At 42.6% G+C, this 6,753-nt stretch overlaps 1 non-coding gene across 1 annotated transcript; it reads left to right on the forward strand.

Moving 5' to 3' along the window:
- Positions 1-5,122: 5,122 nt before the first annotated feature.
- Positions 5,123-5,195, forward strand: trnar-ucg (transfer RNA arginine (anticodon UCG)). Its single transcript has one exon. It is a non-coding gene; the product is annotated as a tRNA-Arg (tRNA).
- The last annotated feature ends 1,558 nt before the right edge of the window (positions 5,196-6,753 follow it).

The following is a 6,753-nucleotide window of genomic DNA, read 5'->3' on the forward strand; positions in this document are numbered from 1 at the left end:
CTCCTGTCCCATTTTGAGCATACAAATGTCCTTGCAATTTGCAAAGCTGCAACCCCACCTTACTCAGTGAGCGTCTCTGCTTTTCTCTCACATAGAGTTGGGAGAAAAACTTTTGTAAACAGCCCTTCGGAATGATGTGGATTTCTGCATGAATGGCTCCTAACATGTGATCTTATCTTTATCTAAGTCATAATAATTAATAAAGAGAGTCTGATTTAACAAACAACACACGCCCAACATTTGACATTGCTGTTTCTTTATTGACCAAATGGTTTAAACAATCAAGGTCATTGATGGAAAAAGTACGTGAACCCTTATATTAAGGAGCTAGTGGAACCTCCTTTATGACAAAAACCTCAACCCCCACTTTCTGTAGCGGCTGGTCAGACCTGAGCAGCGGTTAGGAGGTATTTTGGCCTATTCGTCTATGCAAAACTGTTTCAGTTCATGTATATTTTTGGGATGTCTTGCGCTGAACGGCCTGCTTCAGATCACGCCACAGCACTGCAATGGGATTGGGGTCAGGACTCTTACTTGGCCATCCCAAAATACGGAATTTCTTCTGTTTCAGCCACTCTGTTGTTGATGTACTCCTTTGTTTTTGTCATGTTGCATGACCCAGCGTCTTTCGAGTTTTAGATCACAGGCAGACACCCTGACATTCTGCTGTAGAATTTCCTGATACATCTTGGAATTCATCGGTCCCTCAATGATTGCAAGCCGTACAGCTTCCGCCATGCTTCCCAGGTGGGATGAGGTTTTGGAGTTGGTATGCAGTGTTTTGTTATCTCCAAACATAACGCTGTGCACATTTACCAACAAGTTCAACTTTTGTCACATCTGTCCACAGAACATTGTTCCAGGAGTTGCTGTGGGACATCCATGTGGTCTTTAGCAAACTTGAGAGGGGCAGTGGTGGTTTTTTTTGGGGGGAGAGCAGTGGTTTCCTCCGTGGTGACCTCGCATGATCACCACTCCTGTTCAGATTTCTTCTTATGGTGGACTCATGAACACAGACGTAAGACAAAGTCAACCACCTGTTCGCTAGATCCCATCCCCACTCAGCTAGTCAAAGATTCCCCTCAAAGGACTGGCAGGACCTATAATTAGTATGATGAATGCATCGCTTGCGTCAGGTGTTGTACCTGATCAATTTAAGGTAGCGGTTGTTAGACCGCTCCTTAAGAAGTCAAATTTGGATCCACAAGTTCTTAACAACTACAGGCCTGTCTCAAAGGTCCCATTTCAATCTAAAAGTCTTGAGAGAATAGTTGTTGCCCAACGTCAATCGTATCTGGATTCAAATAATATACTTGAGAAATTTCAGTCTGGTTTCTGAAACTGCATTAACAAGAGTCGTAAATGATATTCTCTTAGCTACTGATGCGGGGAATGCAACAGTGCTTGTGCTTCTAGATCTTAGAGCTGCCTTTGACACGGTTGACCTCTCTGTTTTGTTACACAGGCTTGAGTTTGAGGTTGGCTTATCTAGAACCGTCCTTCAGTGGTTTACATCACATTTTACTCATCGTTTTCATTATGTTCAAATATCTAATAATTGTACTGCTTCATCAATGTCACCAGTTCAATTTGGGGTACCAGAAGATCAGTGCTGGGACCAATATTGCTCTCTCTCTCTACATGCTGCTGCTAGGTAGGATAATATGAAAAAATAATATGAACTTTCATTCATATGCTGATGACACTCAAATAAACATTTTGTTTACACCAAACGACAACTCTTCTATTATCAGTTTAGTTAAATGCATTAAGGAAGGAAATACTTGGATGTGTGAAAACGTTTTGTTACTCAACTCTGAGAAAACTGAGGATCTGTTGATCGGAGGCAACAATACTGATAGGACTACTATAACTTCAGCACTTAACTCAGAGGATTTAAACATTTGCCTCATAAGAGACAGCACGTTACCTAGGCGGCATATTAGACACAAGGCTCTTAACAACTTGCATTGTTAAGTGCCTTGGGAAGCCCTTGTTGTGAAAGGCGCTATATAGAAATACATTGATTTGAACTGAATTGACAATGTAAAATGTTGTGTGTGTTGTTTGTTAAACAAGACTGTCTTTATTTATAAAAAAATAAAAGGAATTTGCTAGGAATGCAAACGTTAGGTTGCGCTTCTTCATGCTGCATCGTCGGCATGAGTGGAGCTTTTTAAACGTCTGTACTTACTGCGCCCCATAAGAAATCGTTTGTCCCCGTTCAAAAGCGATTGTGCGATGTCCTGCAGTGTTCGCAAAGCAAACCTTTGACAGTTTGAAAAGAGGAATTTATTCTGCTTCCTGTGCGTGCGTGCAGTAGTTACAAAGTTGAACGTCTTTACACGATCTGCTGCAGTTTTCAGTGGGCGGGCTTTGTCAGATGGCTTGGAAAAACGCACTGTGTTTCGGCTCGGGAAACATCATGAGAAGTGTCCTGCATGTTTTCTGTGTATAGCTGTCTTTTAACGCATACAGAATTCATTCGAAATCATTGGATTCTCCAATTAACAAGGGTCCCTTAAAGGATGAGTCAAAGTAACGTCTAATCAGATTAGTTTCCTTAGAGCTGGTTCAGAGTTTGCTCAAGAGTTTACCTTTCACAGATGCGCAAAGAAGAATGTTGGGGGCGCACGCTTCAAGGTGCCTTACAGCTGTAGGGAGTGATTCGAGACGATTCGTGGCGTGTGCTCGTTCCCATATACCATACGCCCCGGGGTGCAGTGCTAGGATGACGTACAATACCGCTTGGGCACGTAACGGCGTTATATGCAAGTGCGGGACGTGAGGGTTTTCGTTTGTTCATTTGGTTTTGCTCTGCTTTGCTTTGTTTCGTGGTCAAGAGGCGTAAGGTAAGTCGTAATCCAGGGAGAACACTGGTGGCAAACAGTCCGAGGTGAGAGGCGAGGTCCAAAGTCGAAAAGGCAGAAGGGGAGTCCAATATCCAGAATAAACGAGGTAATGGAAAAAACGCCAGGTAGAGCTCTCAAGGAGTAGACTCAATACCAGCGGGAAGCAGGTAAAGATGGTAAAAATAGCACTGCGTACCGCACGGTGGAGTGTGTGCAGGTGGGTTAACTCGTGCGGCGGCGTTTATTAATAATCACCCACTGCTGGTGCTGATTAGATCGCTTAAGAGTTGGTCTTAACTGCCTGGCGGTCATGACAAGCTCCTCTTTAAGCTGTGGTTTAGTTTTGCATTCATGTGTTTCTAGAGCAGTTATTTATGGGGGTGGGTGGGTCTTTCACAGAGGCTCAGGACAAATCCCCTGCATGAAAGTCTACTGTGTGCGTACAAACAGGTCAAGAGCCAGGCAGGAGGACAATGGACAGAAGAAGCAACGAACTAAAAATAAAAGAACGAATATGAAAAAGCCACCATCTTTTTCTTTTTGACATTTTCCGACTTTCATGCAAGCCAGGACAAAGTTGCTCGTAGCTACTTGTGGATTCAAATACTCTATCGAGTGCTTTGATGAGTTTTTGCAATTTGATTGTCGTCCTGTCAGCCTGTTTCTGTTTTTTTTTTCAACCTAGTGATGGAAAGTTAGAGGGAAATGATGGAGCAATCAATAACCGCTCCGGAAAAATGGCAGAAAGAAATGGCCCGTCACTAAGGACATTTGTGAAGCAGAGGAGTGACATCACCACAAAGGCGACTTATTCTGCTGATCGTTTTGGTGAATAATGATTGAGGCGCGTTAAGAGAAAGGTAGCTGCGTCAGCATGCTTAGGCTGCAAAGGATAAAGCAAAGGTTTACTCCATGCTGAAAAGAGAAGAAAAGAAGCACAACGTTTCGGCTGTGGAGCCTTCTGCGCCATCTTCTTTAGCGATGGTGATGATGTTTACATTGGAAAAACTGAGACATGCATACTGGAGGGGCTTGAACCACCAACTGTTCAGTTAACAGCCAAATGCACTAACCGATTGCATCACAGAGTCTGACGGTCTTTTGTGCTCCCTACATTTGCAGGTTTATGGTCAAAGAAAACAATCGTTTGCGCTTCTTGTAGCCAGCAATATTTTTTCACTGACAACCAAGAAATGGATTTCATCTTTCACAAAATGTATGGATTTCTTCAAAAACACGTTATTCCAGAAAGGAAATGAATTCTTGCATTAAACTGAACAAAGCTGTACATGTTTGTCTGAAATGATACATTTGGCACAACAAGACACGGAGAGAGGCACAGCTGGTATTCAGACCCAGGATCGCCTGCTTACTAGGCAGGCACTTTAAGCCACTAGGGAGCACCGCACTTTTACAGACACTTGGACACATCTGCGCTCGGTGTGCACTTAACATAATCTCTGAGCCTGTTGCCTCTTTCCCGTTTAATAGCAGAACTGACGCCAAGAGAAATGATGAGAAATGGCATTTAACGGGCACTTTTCATGTCCAAGGAGCTCAATGCCCTTGACACCTCCCCAAGGCGACAGAGCTGTGCATTCTTTGGCGACACCATTTTTTCTTTTGTTTAATTTCTATACTTATTGATAGAATAAAAACGATATGTCATGTACTGTAAGGGAAATGTCTCTTTTCATGGGGAAAGCTAGCACCAGCAAATGTTGTGTTTAGAAGAAGTGATTTAACATGACACGTGACCTAATTTACCGGAGCAAAAGCTCACCCAGCAAGCCCTGCTTTACTTCTACAGGAGAGAAGTACTGTAGAGTCTGCAAGATGTTCAGCTGGGTAGCTACGTCAGCATGCCTCGGCTGCAAAGGAACAAGTAATAGGTTTATTGCATGCTGAAAAGAGAAGAACGGAAACACAGCGTTTCGACTGTGAGGTCTTCTCACACCTGAAGAAGCCTCACACCTGTAAAAGGCTCCATGGTTTTCTTTCTTCTCTTTTCAACATGGAATACACCTATTGTCTGCAAGATGTGACAATTTCATGGTGTTTTGGAAGAAAACCTTTTTTCTTTGAATTCAAAATCAATCGGAATTTCAGCACGACACATCAACACTTTTTCTGTTTTAAGGAGATGATATTTTAAACCTGATAAAAATAGTAGGAAACACAAGTTTCTTGCTGTGAAAATTTAGATGGGGAAGTGTACTACTAGTAGCAGTGTAGAGCTCTCTGTGGTGGAGTGCAAGTGCGTGTTCTATGGGCCAGTGGCGTAATGGATAACGCGTCTGACTTCGGATCAGAAGATTGTAGGTTCGAGTCATGCCTGGCTCGTGAGGCTTTTAAACCTCTCAGGTTCCTCGGTAACAGGTTGCCGTCATGTATATGAACTATAGAAAAGCATTTGCCACAACCTGTAAATTAGCACGCAAGTGTGGGCTAGTGAACACAGAACTGTATGGAGATCATCTCCAGCTCCGAGCTCAATTGCAATGAAAAAACATGCAGAACAGAACTGGAGAGCAGCTGAATTTGTGCTCAGTAGGGTGGGGAGGACTCAGCATTGCTATTGTTCTAATTGGCATGAACTGCAGGGGATCTGAATCAGAACATGTCAGTTAGTTCGATCATTGCGTCAATATGTAGGCCACGTTAATACAGAATTATTACTTTGTCTGTCTCGTCTTTGTATATAGCTGAATGTCCCTGACAATTTCATGTTAGTTTTTAAGAACGACATTGGTGCTAATATATACATATATAGCATATAAGGAACACGTAAAAGTTGAGTCCATGCTGAAAAGATAAGAAAACCGCCACAACGTTTCATCTTGGAATAAATCTTTACTTGTTGTTTTGCAGCCTACCCATTCTGACCTAACTCCTCCCTTGAAATTCCCTAACAGATAAGGGTACGTAACGGCTCATGCGATGCTCAGTTGCAATTTGTCCCAAAACAAACAAGAACAGCAGCTGAGGGTTTGAGTTTGAACATGCACTGTATTAAAGCAGCTTTTATTTCCATTGATAAATGCTAGATATTCCTACAGAGATTCTCCAGGTGAGTAAGCGATTCCTGTTTCTGTTTCTATTTCTGTTTCATATATATATACAGTATATATATATATGTTACATGTGTCTCTGCAATAGTATAAATGTGTTATACACTATCAGGGGCTGCTTTTTTGTGCACCTCATCTACAACAAGGGTTTTTTTTTCATTTATGTTTGTGGACCTTCACCATTTGAGGAAGTGAGTTAGATAAGAAAGTTACAGGTATGGTGAGCAATGACTGACAAAGGCACGTACTGCGTATTCCTTACAGAAGTGTAAGCAATTTGTTCTAAAAAACACCGGCTAAAGTCCAACATCGTTAGCAATCTTATTACTTAAAAAGAATTAACATCAATAAACTGTAAGGTGCTGGTACATGCGAGTAGATTTGATCTTCTATTAAACAAAAATGCAATTACAGCTCTAAAAAGGTCAACCTAGACTTCTGTAACAGATCTGTTCAGGTCATCGCTGTTTCTCTGACCTTGTGAGTCTTTGGAATTTTAAAAGTGTATTTTGCTTGCCTTTCGTGTGGTCTGTGTACAAGTCACTGTGGCGTATGCGGTCCTACACAGCCTTGCTATAGACGTGACGAGCCTCCGCTATGTTGCAATGGAGAACAGGTTCAGTACGGAGCTGCCGAGAAAATTCAGCTGGAAAGCTCGTTGCAGAAAAGCATCGTTATCTGTGTCCAGCGGCAAAGCGTCCTTCGTGGGTGCCGAAGAATCGATTTCACAGGCTGCGGGTCCAGGCGATTTAGAGTGCTAAAGGTCCCAGCGAAAACGAAACGGCGCTAGTCCTTTTACACGCACGCACGCAACCAAATGCAAAGGACGC

This window comes from Lepisosteus oculatus, unplaced genomic scaffold (assembly GCF_040954835.1).
Source record: "Lepisosteus oculatus isolate fLepOcu1 unplaced genomic scaffold, fLepOcu1.hap2 HAP2_SCAFFOLD_63, whole genome shotgun sequence".
Lineage (NCBI taxonomy): Eukaryota > Metazoa > Chordata > Actinopteri > Semionotiformes > Lepisosteidae > Lepisosteus > Lepisosteus oculatus.